Genomic DNA, 19119 nt, shown 5'->3' on the forward strand with positions numbered 1-19119 from the left:
TAGACTATAGACTAGACTATAGACTAGACTATAGACTAGACTATAGACTAGACTAGACTATAGACTAGACTATAGACTAGACTATAGACTAGACTATAGACTAGACTATAGACTAGACTATAGACTAGACTATAGACTAGACTATAGACTAGACTATAGACTAGACTATAGACTAGACTATAGACTAGACTATAGACTAGACTATAGACTAGACTATAGACTAGACTATAGACTAGACTATAGACTAGACTATAGACTAGACTTATAGACTAGACTAGAGACTAGACTATAGGACTAGACTATAGACTAGACTATAGACTAGACTATAGACTAGACTATAGACTAGACTATAGACTAGACTATAGACTACTAGACTATAGACTAGACTATGACTAGACTATAGACTAGACTTACTAGACTAGACTATAGACTAGACTATAGACTAGACTATAGACTAGACTATAGACTAGACTGTAGACTAGACTATGACTAGACTAGACTAGCCTATAGACTAGACTGTACTACACTATAGACTAGACTATAGACTAGACTAGTAGACTAGACTGTTAGACTAGACTATAGCTAGACTATAGACTAGACTGTAGAACTTAGACTGTAGACTAGACTGTAGACTAGACTGTAGACTAGACTGATAGACTAGACTATAGACTAGACTATAGACTAGACTATAGACTAGACTATAGACTAGACTATAGACTAGACTATAGACTAGACTAGACTATAGACTAGACTATAGGCTAGACTATAGACTAGACTATAGACTAGACTATAGACTAGACTATAGTATAAAGCTATTTTCTTTTGTTAAAGTAATATTAATATCCTGCCACCAAAACATCTTTTCGTGAAATTGTAAGATAGAAACTTTCGAATATAATCTCTCGATATACTCAGTGAATTTCATTTGTTTTTAATAAAAAGTATAAATTTACCTTAGCTTCATAATACAAGTTAAATTATATATATATATATATTTTTTTTTTTTTTTAACAAGCCCACCAAATCCCAGATTATAATCTTGACTTTAACATCTAATTTTAAGTTATACCCAGAACAACCTTTCCTACTGTCAGTCAATTCGTATATAAAGTTGTATTTTTTACTCTCAACTACAAACAAAGTTAGCTAAAAACCTTAGAGAAAATTAGATGTGTGTCTAACAGAGTGATGTTAGTATCCGTAGCTGCTACTGCTGTCCATTTTGTGGCTTATAAACATAATCCCCTCATGCTAAATGGAACACACAATAATAATACTAAAGAGGCAAAACACATGTATACACATTACAGTGGCTGTTTGTGAATTGTAATGAAAATACATACTAGAGTGAATATGTATGATTATGTACCTGATATAGACCACAACACATTACTTGGTATTATAAAAAAAAATACCAAAAAATAGGAAAAATAAGAGAAAGGCAATGAACATCTAAAATCTAAAGTTTGGTCAGTTTTACAAAAAAGGTTGTAGTGGAAAAAAGGGCAAGGGTATAGAATGAGAGTAAATGTAATAATAGTTGTTTGCTGCTAAAGACCTCAAAACCATAGTGCAGATAAAGGTAGCTGTAAAGGAAAATAAAAATCACAAACGGAAATAGCATCCTTTGTATACATTCTAAGGTAATAGCCTGGTTTCAGCCTGTAAATCCCGGTTTGAGTAATACTATGCTATTTTTCAAACATTTTACCATGAAATGAAAATTTTCTACAAGTTTGCTAGTCTCACTATAATTTCAAATATTGTGGACTTAGGTTTTTTAGTGTCCTTTTCGAGGCTTGTTGTAACAGCCCCTCCAATCGGCACTTTCCCAATTTTGAATATGACTGCTTTAGAGGCGAAGTAAGCTCTACCTTTATTCTTGGCAAGACTAGCCATATATTTCTGGTCGATACCTATTACAAATAAAGTTCCCTCAGGTTCTTCTTTCCTGTAAAAGACGTCTCATTTTTCCACGGCCAGCTCAGCATTTTGACCACCAAGAATTTCCAGTATACGTTCATTAGGCAGTTTACTGCCCCATCCTTTTATGTAAACAGTGGACTTTAATAGCACCGGAAGATAGCTCTTCTTTGCCAGTCCCAGCTTAGCGCCGTCCCAGGGAGGAGGGATACTTTCTACTAAGTTCTTTAGGGTGCTAACACATTGGTGTGATGCCAACATCACCAACATCTCGCGCATGCTGAACTCTCAGCTCACGCTCTCTATTGGTTGCTTGCCCTTTGAAGTGATTGCGTGGTCCACTACCTTATTGTTGACCAGTTCTTCTATTATACTCTATTGGTCTATTGGAATTTTGCCTGTCGGATTACCGGAATCGTAAACTGCATAGCAGAGATCGTCCCAGTGTCTTCATCTGGCAATTTTGGCGTAAGATGACGGCTTTTTTTCCTTTGCCACTGTCTAGCCACTCTTTCCTCGCTTCGAGGTTTATTTCGCTGACGTGATCGTCTTCGGAATATCTATCTTGGCGTTGTCACCCTTACTAGCGGGATTCTGACTTGAGGTTTCTTTGAGTGAAGTATGGCTTGGCTTCGACTGTGTATTAGAAGACGGGGAGCTCTTTTTCTTCTTAGGTTTATTCTCAGTTGTCAACTCTTCGAGAGACCTGATCCTCTTTGCCTCAGATCTCGTGATTTGCCATAATGGTGTTTTTATTATCATCTGAGGATTCAGAGTCAGAGTCCTCATCTATATTTAAAGGCTGAGGTAGCTTAGAGCTCTCTCCGAGTACATCTCTCACTTTCACCCCTATGTTTTGCCAATGGCATGCTGTATACTTAACGCATTGTCTCCCCCGAGGGAGTTTTCCAGTTCATTCACGAAAAATTCACAATAATCTATAAATTCCCAAAAAAAACTCACGATAAATCTAAATTCTTCATATGAGTTTGATTAGTTCTTATCTCGTATGTTTTGAAAATGTTTGGTTATAAATTGCAAAATTTAAATATTTACAAATTTTTATAAATTCACGATAAACAAAATATTCTCGAATAATTATAAATTCACGATAAATAGAATTTTCTCGGAATTTTCGTGAATACTTTTTTTTATATTGTTGAAATTTTTACAAAAATATGCTATTGCGATTAACGATCTTTATATTCCCGAAAAAATGACGATAAGTCGAAAATTCTTTAATTATTTTTGATTCTGGAATAATTTTCTTATAAATTCCTATAAATTCTTAATTCTTGTAAAATGAACTTTCACGATAAATTTTATATATAAATTTTACAAACAAATTAAAGATTTTATATAAAAAAAAAAAATATTTTAAATTTGGTTTTGTTTAGGAGTTAGAGTTTTGCTCTAACTTTGCTGGAAAATCACAAAAATTCACTATTTACATTCCAGTAAATTTACTTTTATAAGCAAAATCTCGAAAAATTTACAAAAAATATTTTGTTTGACATTATTTCCAGGAAAAACTCATTTATTCATTTTTAACTAAGTATTTATTTAACAAAAAAAGATACTAAATAAAAGTAATGTTTTAAAATAAATTCTCTGAATTTTAATTTGAGCAAAACCTTACAACCTTTTAATCATTTTAAAAATATAAATTATATTTATCAAAAAAATATTTATTTTATTTTTATCATATGGAAAAACTCTCGTTTTATATAACACATTTCCCAAAAAGGATATGTTTACAATGTCTTTTTTTAAAACAAACCCATTCTTTTTGATTTCCTGCTAAAAAGATTTAGAAAGAAATTAAAACTCAACCAAATATGTCAATGTTTCCCTTGAAACTGTAAAAATCACAATTTATATGCAAAATTAATTTTAGAAATTTATTTTCCATTTCTTTGCTGTTGTTTATAATCTCGTTTTTTTTCGTATAATTAGAATTATGCAGCGCATTTTTTAATTATATTTTATAACCTTAATTACTGATGAGAAAAGAAAAATATATAAAAAGTATAAGCCCAACAGCAAGTTGCCAACAATACAACAAAAAAAATGAAAGGGGTGTATAAGTGGAAAGAGGTGAAGGATACTTAAGGATGATAATGAAACATGTGTTTGTTTACCAATACTAACAAACAATAAACTCAGACAAAAAGCAGAGTTATAAAAGAATCTTAAAATTAAAAACTTTTTGTTATAAGATATATTACTTTAGCTAATAAGAAAATTTATTAAAATTTTGTTTTATAATCTCATACTTTTAAACTACTGTCACCACTACCTTAACAAAGAATATGTATGAAATACATGCATACATATGAAATAACTGAACCAAAAAATATATAATATTAAAAAAAATGAGTACAATTTTGTGTTCGTACCTTAAAAACCTCATAATCATCAACATTATTATAATGATTATCATCAACATGTGGGAATATGAAAGGGAAAGAGAGATTGGTACATATAAGGATTTATTGATGTCAACATTTCCAAGTTGTATAAGAATAACAAGCAACAGCAGCAAATTGTAAACTAAGCGCCAGATTTAAACATCCATTTGTATTAGTGTATATAAAACTCAACACATGTGTTCATAAAAAAGGTGTTTTAATTCCGAAATATTTTAACAATTTGTTGGCAAAAACAAGGGTAAATATGACCCTATCCTTATATATTTAATAGAAGGGATTTACGTATACATTAAAGTAATTAATGCACAATTTCAATGTGATATTAGAGTTTATAAGAGAATTTTGACCTTCAAGTCATTTACTGAAGGGGCTCTGTATGGTGGCTAGGCTCAAATGAGGCCCGATCATTACGAAAATCAGCAGTATCATCTAGATTTCCATACAACTAAGTTTTGCCGATTTTTGTACAGATACTAGAACATTAACATAATTATGAGCTCAAATCCCCTTTTCGGGAGTAGGATTGATATCTCGTAGAAGAAAGTAGATAGAACAGAGATAATACCTTTTCTTAAAGTCGCTGACTGGATTTTCTAATAAATAAAAGTGTCTGTACTGTTATAATGTCTAAAATCTATGAATAGGGGCCTATATTTGATACTAAACATTTCCTTATAAGGAATATTTGTAGAAAATTTCAGCCACCTAGTTTGGACCCTATCGTACTCTCAAAATACAGAGAGACTGACTGACTGATATGTCTAGATTGTCTTAAAGTCTAATATGGACCCGGGAAATATATACTTTTGTAGGTCCAATATTTTAATGATTGAAAAAATCAACATTCCCCGCATTTTTTTCGATAATTGGTATAAAAAGAAGGAAATAAGGTATAGATTTGACGGATAGGATAGTAACTATATCAAATCCGAAGAAACACACCTAATCAACTATCGGGCAGAGATTCAAGCCGTCTCGGCTCAAATCGGCGGCAGCTGGTCGCCGCCCAAGTTTTGGCAAGCCGCGCCGTCGCCGACTAAAAACTTATGTTTTTTTGAAAAAATTGAACTGAGTTGTCACTTTTTTCAGACAAATTGAAAAGAGTTGCCACATAATTTATATATTATCGGGCCTGTTATGCGCTACTTTTCGTGGAAAAATGTTTGTTGGTTACAACAAAAACTTTCTATAGTATTCACTGAATGTATTATCGCCACATGTACAGAAACCCAGTTTCCTAGACCTAATTCCTAAGAATTTTCCATTCAGGGTTCATGAGGGATGTTATATCCGAAATAATAACACTCCCAAGATATTTGGATTCCACCGATTTTTCTCTCCACAAGTGTACATAAATAAATGATTTGATAATGTATACGTACGTGTTTTACATGTGTTCATTCTTACATTTATGTAATACTATATCGTTACCTGAAAACTCGAAGTCACTAAAAATTTTAAATTTCAAAATATAAAATTGCACCAACTTTGAGGAAGTCTAATTGTTGGGCTAACGGTAAACGGTTTCGAACGTCGAGAAGAATACTCTATACTGAGTTGTATCTTAGAATTTTATGAGTGTTTCATTATTGTAAAATTATATAAAATGTTAGAAACCTTTTTCGTTTAAGATAACGATATGTACTCTAGTAAATAAGAACATGACTTGAAGAAGCTTTTAGTGATGGTTGCAAAGTGTTAGTTTGTTAAATTAGTTTTAAAAGTGAAGCAACAAAAAAATGATATTCGGTAACCTGGTGCAGCAGTAATATACTTTTCATTGAGTACTACATACCATTTGCATTACATGGCAATATTTTTGTGATCACTTGAATCCGAATCCAATATAGACACACTTACTTCTTTATTACGCTATTAATCAACATTTATGCAAATAAATAATTCTCATTTAGTTAGGAATGTTTTCCTAAGTTAAAACTTTACCCTACTCAACAGATTTCTACAATTTCCATATCCAGATATTATAACACACCCAGATTAAGGTACTCCTAAAGTTAATTTCGATGCCAAATTTTACAAACAAACATACATACCTTTACCAGTCATGGTGAATGTTATATAAATTAAAATATTTTACAAGAAGCTCTACATTTCTATAAATATATACACTACTAATTAGAGACAAAAATAATTAGAATTAAAATCATCCCAGTCAGTTATATAAGTAGTAAATGTATCCCTATTTTTAGAAAAACAAATGTTTCTTCGAATTCTTTAGAAAATAAGTTCAACGATACGAAAAAATGGAACCCATTGATTACTTTATATATCCCAGGTAATGTAGCCTTAGTACTAAAGTAAATAAATTACCGAATAATCTTTGCAAACCACTTCTACTTTGGTTATAGTTTTCCTAAGCATTTCAAAGTTGTAGGTTTATTTTCCCGAACTGTTGGGTTATTTGAACACTTACACTCATTCTGAGAGAAAGTGAAAACCTTATTTGTATTTGCTTGAAAAGAAAAACTAAAATGTTTTTTATAAAAAAAAAGATGCACGTATGTATAATTTATAATTACATTTTGTCAAGAGTAAAAAGAAATAAAATTTACATTAAATTATGCATGAAAATTTTGTTAAAGTATACTTTGTGTCGATTATATAACAAGAGCAGATAAATTATTACATAATAGGTTTTTTAGATTTAAAATAAAATAAAAATATTATTTTTACATTTTATTAAATCATTAGTTACAACACGAATCGTAATGATAATTATTAAGGATTTACTAAGGCTTATTGCTAAAGAGTGTAAATGTTTTTATAATTTACTATAATATTCGATAATCTACTTTCCGTACGAAATTTTTCGAAAATTTACATTTTAGGAAATTTTTTGGAAAATTTACTCTTTGGGTATTTTACTTTAGGAAAAACTTGAAAAAATTACTCTCTTTACAAAATTTTTTCGAAAATTTACTCTCTTTAGGAAATTTTTACAAAAATTTACTGTCTTTAGGAAATTTTTACAAAAATTTACTCTCTTTAGGAAATTTTTCGAAAAATTTACTCTGTTTAGGAAATTTTTCAAAAAATTTACTCTATTTAGGAAATTTTTAAAAAAATTTACTCTTTTTAGTAAATTTTTTTCAAAAATTTACTCTCTTTAGGAAATTTTTTTCAAAAATTTACTCTCTTTAGGATATTTTTTTCAAAAAATTACTTTCTTTAGGAAATTTTTTTCAAAAATTTACTCTCTTTAGGAAATTTTTTTCAAAAATTTACTCTCTTTAGGAAATTTTTTTCAAAAATTTACTCTCTTTAGGAAATTTTTTTCAAAAATTTACTCTCTTTAGGAAATTTTTTCAAAAATTTACTCTCTTTAGGAAATTTTTCAAAAAATTTACTCTCTTTAGGAAATTTTTCAAAAAATTTACTCTCTTTAGGAAATTTTTCAAAAAATTTACTCTCTTTAGGAAATTTTTCAAAAAATTTACTCTCTTTAGGAAATTTTTCAAAAAATTTACTCTCTTTAGGAAATTTTTCAAAAAATTTACTCTCTTTAGGAAATTTTTCAAAAAATTTACTCTCTTTAGGAAATTTTTCAAAAAATTTACTCTCTTTAGGAAATTATTCAAAAATTTACTCTCTTTAAAGAATTTTTTACAAATAACTAGGAATTTTTCGAAAACTTACTTTAGGAAATTTTTTCAAAATTTACTCTTTTTAGAAAATTTTTCCAAAATTTACTTTGTTAGGAAATTTTCCTAGAAAATTTATTCTAAAAAATTGCAAATTTTCAAAAAATTTCTATCTTTTCATCATTCTCAGTTCTTTAAAGCAAATTATATAATTTGAACTAGTTTTTGTTTACTTTCTCAAATCCCCAAGAAAAATTGTTACTTTCCTACAACAACAATTGTTCAAAAAAAGCAATAAAACTTTGAAATCTACTTCATTTAAGTAAGTACAGCAAAAAAAATAAACCAAAAACAATGAAACTACTTTTATGGCAATAAATTACAAATCTTATATTTTATTTATTTATGGCATTATTGAAAGAAAATCTCTCTTTTATAAAAGAAAATACTTTCAACAAGAAAACAACTATTTTATTCAATTTTTCTTACTTATTTTTCCAAAAGCTGAAAAAGAAACAAATGTTACAACTACGACAGACTAAATAAAATAAAATATTTTATTTTATTATTTGCAGAAAAATAATAGAAAAAAATAAGAAAAAAAGTTTGCATCCTTATATAAAAGTGTCTTTACACACATTGCAAGGAAGTTTTCACACATGCAACACACTTGCATGTGTATGTGTAGAAGGAAATAAGTATGTAAAATACAACAAAATAACAGCATGAGATGTGTGACTTGCAGGAATTTAAGTTTGATATGTACTAGTGTGTGTGTATATGAGAATTTCTTCTACAATCCCCCAACTGTAGACAGTTTTACTGGTTATTTTACTACTATTACTCCTTCCTTATGGGAGTATTAAATCAAAGGGGAGAAATAGAGTGCAAGTGTGTATGAGAGCATTAACTCAATTCAAGTCTTGGCAATCACTTTTATAAACAACAATAACAACTATAAATTGAAATAATAAATACAATTATATTAAAAAAAAGAAATAACAACAAAACAAAGACTTGGCATTAATACTTTTTGCAAATGTTTATGAGTGTGAAAAACTTTATTTTTCTCTTAATTTATTTTATTTCATTAAACTTTTTTGCCACAATTTAATATTGTCAAATAAAAAAAATATCCATAGAAATAAATTTCGGCAGAAGTTTTTTTACAGATCATTAAATATTTAAAAATATTATAAAATACATTTTTAACAGAAGATTAAATTTGTTTGAAATCAGTTAAAAATAAATTGGAATTTACGGAAATCAAAATTGAAAAAATTCTGAAAATTATTAATTTCTTTCGAAAAATTTACTCTCTTAAGTAAATTTTTACAAAAAATTTACTCTCTTTAGTAAATTTTTACAAAAAATTTACTCTCTTTAGTAAATTTTTACAAAAAATTTACTCTCTTTAGTAAATTTTTACAAAAAATTTACTCTCTTTAGTAAATTTTTACAAAAAATTTACTCTCTTTAGTAAATTTTTACAAAAAAATTACTCTCTTTAGTCAATTTTTACAAAAATTTACTCTCTTTAGTAAATTTTTACAAAAAATTTACTCTCTTTAGTAAATTTCTACAAAAAATTTACTCTCTTTAGTAAATTTTTACAAAAAATTTACTCTCTTTAGTAAATTTTTACAAAAAATTTACTCTCTTTAGTAAATTTTTACAAAAAATTTACTCTCTTTAGTAAATTTTTACAAAAAATTTACTCTCTTTAGTAAATTTTTACAAAAAATTTACTCTCTTTAGTAAATTTTTACAAAAAATTTACTCTCTTTAGTAAATTTTTACAAAAAATTTACTCTCTTTAGTCAATTTTTACAAAAAATTTACTCTCTTTAGTCAATTTTTACAAAAAATTTACTCTCTTTAGTCAATTTTTACAAAAATTTACTCTCTTTAGTAAATTTTTACAAAAAATTTACTCTCTTTAGTAAATTTTTACAAAAAATTTACTCTCTTTAGTAAATTTTTACAAAAATTTACTCCCTTTAGTAAATTTTTACAAAAAATTTACTCTCTTTAGTAAATTTTTACAAAAAATTTACTCTCTTTAGTAAATTTTTACAAAAAATTTACTCTCTTTAGTAAATTTTTACAAAAAATTTACTCTCTTTAGTAAATTTTTACAAAAAATTTACTCTCTTTAGTAAATTTTTACAAAAAATTTACTCTCTTTAGTAAATTTTTACAAAAAATTTACTCTCTTTAGTAAATTTTTACAAAAAATTTACTCTCTTTAGTAAATTTTTTCAAAAAAATTTACTCTCTTTAGTAAATTTTTTCAAAAAAATTTACTCTCTTTAGTAAATTTTTTCAAAAAAATTTACTCTCTTTAGTAAATTTTTTCAAAAAAATTTACTCTCTTTAGTACATTTTTTTTTATGATGTTTTTTATTTCAAAATTTACTCTTATTAAAAAATTTTTGGAAAATTTTCTCTCTTTAGAAAATTTTTCGAAAAACTTTCACTTTTTAGTAAATTGTTCGAGAAATTCATTTTCTTTAGTAAATTTTTCGAGAAATTTACTACTTTTAGGAAAATTTGGAAGTTTTTCTGAAATTTTACTTTCTTTAGTAAGCCTGTCAAATTTTTCCGAAAATTCTCCCTTTGGGAATTTTTTTTTAATAATTGTACAAATTTTAACTCTTTATGAATTTTTCGAAAATTCAGTGTCTTTAGTAAATTTTTGGAAATTTCACTCTCTTTTTTTGAAAAAATATTATTTGTTTTTTTTTAAATCATTTTTTATCTGTCTTTTTTTAAATCACTCTTTTTTAATTTAAAAATTTAATAAAATTAAAAGATAAAACTGTTTTTTTCCATTTTTAAATAAACATAAAATTAGTGTCATGTGTTTTTTTATCAATAAAAAAAAACACAGCCACTCGAGTATTAAACACCAATACACATTGACGCTCTTTTACACAAAGATAGACACACACACAAAGGCAAACACAATCGCAGACCAACATACGAAAACAATCGAACACTTGTATGTTTACTGACAAATAGTAAACACTCATAGAGTGAGTACGAGAAGTGCCAAAAAGTATGCTACAATTTTAACTGAATATAGTCACTAAACCAACATCAACCACCATCAGCCAGTAGTAGCAAATAGTATTGATGGCCTAAAAATAAAACAACTGCCTGCCATCAGGCAAAATATGGCCACAAAGTATGCTGCAGAAAAATGTAAAAAGAAAAAACAAATGACTGTTGGTAGAAAATTTTGGTGGAATTGAATGTTTGTTTTTAAAACTATTTATTTGTAGAACTCAAGGAGGTCATAAAGGCATAGCCAACCAACAACAAGAAATCTATTGAATTTTATGTTTTTTATCTTCTAGCTTCCTGCTTTCTTTGGCAAGAAAAATACCTTTTTACCAGCAAAAGTATGTTCTCTTTAAAGTCTTTGGGGTTTTTATTTTCTTTTCTAGTAGCAATTCTTAAAACGAGTTTCTTGTAAAAATACTTGAAACAAGTTCTTTTTATGTAGCATACTCTAGGGCTCAACATTAACTAGTAGTTTAATATGATGTTTCCTTTGTAAGTTCTTAAGGTTTTCTTTTTCAACTATCGATAGAATTTTATGATAGGAAAGTAATTTGTTTAAATAGAAATAACTAGTGTAAACATTTTAATACAAACATGACTTTTTATTGAAAACTTCTTATTAAATTTCAATTTTATTATTACTTTAATGTAATAGAATTCATTTTATAAGCTTCATTAATTAAGTCACATAAAATGTTTTCAATATTCTGCAAAATATATCTAGAATAATACTTTTCCGCCATAAAGTACATATCATACGTTAATTTAGTGTTGCATATTTTAAGGATTTTAATATCGTTTATCCACTTTATAGTACTAATGATAAATACAATCTGCATTAAAAAACTACTTGAATATGTAATATATTTATTTTCACTGCATTATGTAATTTATTTATTTTTATATATTATTTTTTTAAGAATTAATTTAAAAAGCATATCTTTAGGGATATTAAAAATATGTATATGAATACAAAAAATGTTGCATACTTTTAGTAGGCTGTATGAACATACGAAAGACTTTAATTCCTTTACATTGTTTTACATAATTACACAATGTATTACAAAAACTAAAAGAGAAACTTGCGACAAAAACAAAAATTTAAAAAAAAAAAAACAGATTTAATAAAAGCACTAGATAAAGTTGGTTTTTATTTTTAATAAATAAAGTTTAAATGTATGCCAACATTTTAAAAATGTAAAATGTTAAACTTATGTATTTGATTAAATATTTAATTATAAAATTTAATTTAAAATATTTAAAAATGTTCTAGCTTATTTAACTTTTTTATGTAATTTTTCCTTATATGAATACTTTTCATATGCCATTAAATCCATTTGATATTTTTCTTTTAAGTGCTACCTTAGTAACCCTAGTTTTGAAAAGAAAAATGTAAACGTTTTATGCAGATTAGTCTTTTTTATAACCCTGGAAATAGAAACTGCAAACATTGTATAATGGTTTTTGTATGGTAAATACAATACACACCAAATATACAAAATACATTTCCGGTTTCGATTCCATTTTGTTGTTCCACTACATGAACATAAATTACTGTTTTAATAACCCAGCAAACATATTCATTCAATGTTTTAAAAATCAAGTTGTTTAACAAATAACAATTGTTATTATAACTCTCGTTTTATTTTTAAGCAAAATACATTAATTCAACTGTTTTCAATCTGTACCAGATTTTTGAGAAACACTTTGTTTTCCAATCATTTTGAAACTTGTATGTTTACTGGGATTTGTAACGAATGTAAATGTGTAATAACTAGAACATTATTGTTATATATTGGTAGCATACGTGCACAAAGAACAAACGTATATTTTATGTGATTTTTTTAAAATAAATTTTAACTATTTTTAGAAAATTAAATAGAAATTACTAAAATTTTTAGATATTAAGATCTATCTATCTATCTATCTATCTATCTATCTATCTATCTATCTATCTATCTATCTATCTATCTATCTATCTATCTATTTATCTATCTATCTATCTATCTATCTATCTATCTATCTATCTATCTATCTATCTATCTATCTATCTATCATCTATCTATCTATCTTCTATCTATCTATCTATCTATCTATCTATCTATCTATCTATTATCTATATATCTATCTATCTATCTATCTATCTATCTATCTATCTATCTATCTATCTATCTATCTACTATCTATCTATCTATCTATCTATCTATCTCTATATATCTATCTATCTATCTATCTATCTATCTATCTATCTATCTATCTATATATCTATCTATCTATCTATCTATCTATCTATCATCTATTATATATATATATATATATATATATATATATATATATATATATATATATATATATATATATATATATATATATATATATATATATATTAGAGTGGGTCGGTCTCTATGGACAAAAAAAAAGTTGTGTCAGTCACCCCCTAGGATTAAAGATATGTTAATAACATTTCCAAAAATATAAAAAATATTTTTTTGCCACGCCTAGAAATACCGCCCTTTTTGTTTTTTATATATAACGTCACCATTTTAAGTCCGATCGTAACATATGATACATCAATATTTATGGCTTGACTGTAGCTATATTTCACTCTTAAAAAATTTTTTAATTCGACGTCATATTCTATGCGTGACTTCTGATATCTCGGATCCTTCCCCAAAATCGAAAATTGTGGCTATACTGGAATAAAGTACATTGAATTATATGAACTATTAGCTTTTAAAATGCTCACTTTTATGCATAAACACCTATTTTATAGATATTTAAAAATGTTCAAGTATTTATCAAGCGTTCCCATAACAAACAATTAATTTGCCAGGAAAAACAGTCGAAATTTTTTTAATTATGTATGTACTATATATCAATACAGCAATATAGTGGTTTTGCTATGTCCGTCCGGCTGTCCATCCATTTAAATCTTGTAATCAAACTACAATCCCTCTTAAACATTTCCATTATGATGAAATTCTGCATATCTAACTCCTATATGAACATAAATCCATCCACCAAATTTTGATATGATCGGTCTATAATTGATCCTAGCTCCCATATATAGGCTCTTTCAGAAAATTTGTTTTTCATCAATAAATTGCTTAAAAAGTAATGGACAAATTTCAATATAAATGCTTTATTAAAAAATAAATAAATTTTTTAGATATACTCATAACTGGTATCATATGGTCGGCCATTCCCGACTAATATTTTTTTATTAGTTTTTATTTCAAGAACTTCTTTAAAAATATAAAACTATTTAAGAAAAGTTAATCTATCATTAAATTTATTACATTTTATAAAAATTAGTATAAACATTTTTGAAAATTGTTTAAAAAAGAAGCAAGAGACATGCAAGTAATTGTATGGTAAAAACAAGAAATATTTTTATAAAATAAAATGTTTAGTTTTTATGTACCTACGTGATTTTGTTATTAATTAATAAAATTAAATGCCAAATAAAATTATATTCCTTGTGTTAAGATAAGGGCAGAATGAAATTTGTGTATTGTAAATTAATTTGAAAAAGTAGTTTTCGACCATATCCCTAGCAAATTAATTGTTTGTAGTTAGAACTATACAGGTATTTTTAAATACCTGTAAAATAGGTGTTTATGCATAAAAGTGAGCATTTTAAAAGCTAATAGTTCAAATAATTCAATGTACTTTATTCCAGTATAGCCACAATTTTCGATTTTGGAGAAGGATCCGAGATATCGCAAGTCGCGCATAGAATTTGACGTCGAATTAAAAAATTTTCTAAGAGTGAAATATAGCTACAGTCAAGCCATAAATATTGATATATCATATGTTACGATCGGACTTAAAATGGCGACGTTATATATAAAAAACAAAAAGGGCGGTATTTCTAGGCGTGGCAAAAAAATATTTTTTATATTTTTGGAAATGTTATTCACATATCTTTAATCGTAGGGGGTGACTGACTCAACTTTTTTTTTCGACCCACACATATATACATATATATATATATATATATATACATATATATATATATATATATATATATACATATATATATATATATATATATATATATATATATATATATATATATATATATATATATATATATATATATATATATATATATATATATATATATATATACATTTATTTTTCTATCCACAAATGTAACAAACATTCCCATTTAACGTTTACGTTAAGTCAAACTATTACAACAACAACAACATACATACTACAAACACTAGATTCATTTGCAAACACATTTACACATAAATATTCACTCTCACCTACAAACACCCACAACAATTCCTTATGCTCTCGTATCCTACATATGAGAATGAAATACTATTCGTAACAGGAGTGAAAAGTACCGCGGCTTCTCCACCATATATTTAGTACTTTTTTCTAATTTATAAAATGTGATACATAATCCACATATGTAGTAGTCTAGTCTATAGTCTAGTCTATACTCTAGTCTATAGTCCAGTCTATAGTCTAGTCTATAGTCTAGTCTATAGTCTAGTCTATAGTCTAGTCTATAGTCTAGTCTATAGTCTAGTCTATAGTCTAGTCTATAGTCTAGTCTATAGTCTAGTCTATAGTCTAGTCTATAGTCTAGTCTATAGTCTAGTCTATAGTCTAGTCTATAGTCTAGTCTATAGTCTAGTCTATAGTCTAGTCTATAGTCTAGTCTATAGTCTAGTCTATAGTCTAGTCTATAGTCTAGTCTATAGTCTAGTCTATAGTCTAGTCTATAGTCTAGTCTATAGTCTAGTCTATAGTCTAGTCTATAGTCTAGTCTATAGTCTAGTCTAGTCTAGTCTATAGTCTAGTCTATAGTCTAGTCTATAGTCTAGTCTTTAGTCTAGTCTATAGTCTAGTCTTTAGTCTAGTCTATAGTCAAGTCTATAGTCAAGTCTATAGTCTAGTCTATAGTCTAGTCTATAGTCTAGTTTATAGTCTAGTCTATAGTCTAGTCTATTTATTCAATAGTCTAGTCTAGCGGAAAATTAATTTACTATTTTAAAACTTAAAAGGTACTCTTTTTCTTATAAGTAAGTTAGTACTATTCAAAAATTTGAATTTTCTGTGCCCGATTTCGGCAGTAAATTTTCGTCTATTATACGAAGTATATATTACTTTTTTGTTATTATTTCCATTTATAAAAATCTGTGCATAGAAATGCTTACACGAGTATGAGTGAGTGTTCCTGTAAATGTTTTATGATCTTGTGTATGAATATTGTAACAGTTTTGTTTGTTTCTAAAGAAGTCCTTTTCCAAATGTTTTCTCTTTTACTGCTGCTGTATTGCATTTAAAGTACATTTTGTGTGATTTTTTTATTACATTTTTTAAATCGCTTAATGCATCATCATCAAACATACAAATAACATTTTTATTTATTTGTAGATATTTTTTCTTCATGTTGCTGTTTGTTTTATTTTCATTTAAGCTGTTTGAGCTCTTATGTATTTCAAGTGTTTTGTAAGTGTGTTGAATATTTTATTGAATTTTTACTTGTAAATGTTTTTATTCAATATTTTTTCTAAATTTTTAAGGGGTTTTGTTGTGTATTATAAATATGTACATATTTTCTGTTTTTTTTGAGATAAAACTCTAGTTATGGCTATTTTCAAAGACGAAAATCTTCAATTTATGATGAATTTTTCTCCTTGAAGTTATTTTTAAATTTAAAACTATATATTTTTTTGGACTTGTGTGCATACTGGCATATCATACTGCTCTCTAAATGACCGCATTTACTTGTAGCTCTAGTATAAACTTAACATACTGTATGTGTTTGTTAACTTGTTAACTTTAAAAAAAATATATATACATATATGTATCTATCACTCACTGTCACTACCATCTACTGACAGTGTGAATTTTTTTTGGGTTTTTATACCCTACACCACTTTAGTGGGGAGGGTATATTGGGTTTGTGCTGATGTTTGTAACGCACAATAATATTGGTCCTATACCAATCGGCTTAGAATCATTTTCTGAGTCGATTATACTATCTATGTCCGTCCGTCTGTCATTGTAATCAAACTACATGTCGCAGTTTTGTTGATAATTCAATGAAATTTAATCTTCTATGGTACCGGAGACAAAGCCTATTGAAAATGGTTAACATCGGTCCATTATTTCACCTAGCCCCCATACAACTGAACCCGACGAATAGGGCTTTTAAATTCATAATTATATTAAATATACTCGTATCTGACTCTCATGATGATGACTCTAATGAATTTTATAATTATAGGGTCTCATTTGACTCATACAAAGCCCCCTTCAAAATTTGACTTAAATGTCCACAATTTTATTCAAGAATAAATGGCTTAAGAATATCTGAGGCAAGGTACAATTCAACTTCAATGCTTTATTATGAAAACTAAATCACATTCTATTTTTGTGACAGGTGTAGGGTATTATACGGTCGGCCTCGCCCGACTATAATTTCTTACTTGTTTTTTTATGGAAAAAAGCAAGCGTATACATTTCAAAGGGTTTAATTGCTACAAAGTGTATTTGTTAAATAAAAAGTTAATTGCAAAAATCCCTTGATCAATAGTAGCAGAATTTGCAAAAAAAAAAAAAAATCGAATTTTCTGCAGAATTTTTATTTTTTATCGTTTTTTATTATTAAAAATAAAATTATACGTTCTATATAACACTAGGTATTGTCTAAAATTATTTTCTTAATATTTTGGGTTAAAAAATCACCTCAATTTGTATTAAAATATTTAGGTGTTTGAAAATCATATTCCCAGTTAAATACTATATTACCTATTGGCCTCATAAATGCTGTTTTTAGATTTCATGTGATTGCAACAAAACATTGTTGACACTTAATGCTCCATTAACCTTGTTTAAAGGGTTTTTGAAACCAAAGCTTTAAACTCATTCACATTAATCAATTTTGATTTTAAAAGCATTTTGCTGCTATATCCACTTATGGACAATGTTCACTTTTCCTTCTTTCCCCAAAAACAGGACTACAAATTTATTTTCATTACAAGAATTTTAAGCAGGAAAAATAAAACAAATTTGTGAGCACTTTCGAAAAAGAAAACAAACAATAATTGTTGGTTTGTGTGGTCAGTCACACGAAATCTTTTTCAAAATTGTGTTTGTTTGTCATAAATTTAAAGCTTTGTGTTCTCTGTTTGTAGGATTAAAGTACCAAAATTGCGATAAAGAAAGCCAATGTTATCGTTATGACATCGAAATGTTGTATAAATTAACGAGGGATGTGTTTTAAGGTTTCAAGATACTATTAAGGATTTATACTGATTTCAATTTTTATTTAGGTCCCAGATAATCCACAGTTAGACTGTCGAAGCAGGAAAGTATAATGACCGCAATTATCCCCCCCTGCAGCCTGTTCTCGTTTACTTAATGATAATTATTGTTCTCTTATACACTTAGCACTAATGCTAAACATTTATGTAGGTATCGTAATTATTATTCGTAAATGCTTTAATCAGGCAACCGGCAATTTGCAATTTAATAGTTTTGCTGAAATCCGACGTAAAAGGTCTTAATCGAGTAATGTGTTTGTAATATAGAAACAAACACTTACATATTCTTTGGCACACATGTACGTATGTATATTGTGGCAAAAATGTATTTATGAGAATTGCTAATTTCTAAAACTACTAATTGCTTGTACGTACTAGTAAATCGGTATCAGTGCTAAAGTGGTTAATAGTATTTACAAATGAATTTATTATGTGTTGCAGACATAAATTTATGTAAAGATGTAGAGTTTTGTCGATAGTTTGGAAATATCAGAAGGAAATCAAGCAAAATATGTATGTATATGATCATTACAATATTTTAAGGTTTGAATGGTTCCGAAAATACTTCTTCAGATTTCGATAATAGACAAATATATATATAGATAGATAGATAGATAGATAGATAGATAGATAGATAGATAGATAGATAGATAGATAGATAGATAGATAGATAGATAGATAGATAGATAGATAGATAGATAGATAGATAGATAGATAGATAGATAGATAGATAGATAGATAGATAGATAGATAGATAGATAGATAGATAGATAGATAGATAGATAGATAATAGATAGA

This window comes from Lucilia sericata, unplaced genomic scaffold (genome assembly GCF_015586225.1).
Source record: "Lucilia sericata isolate MDLA Ls3-8-SP2 unplaced genomic scaffold, ASM1558622v1 Contig001549F_arrow, whole genome shotgun sequence".
NCBI classification, from domain to species: Eukaryota; Metazoa; Arthropoda; class Insecta; order Diptera; family Calliphoridae; genus Lucilia; species Lucilia sericata.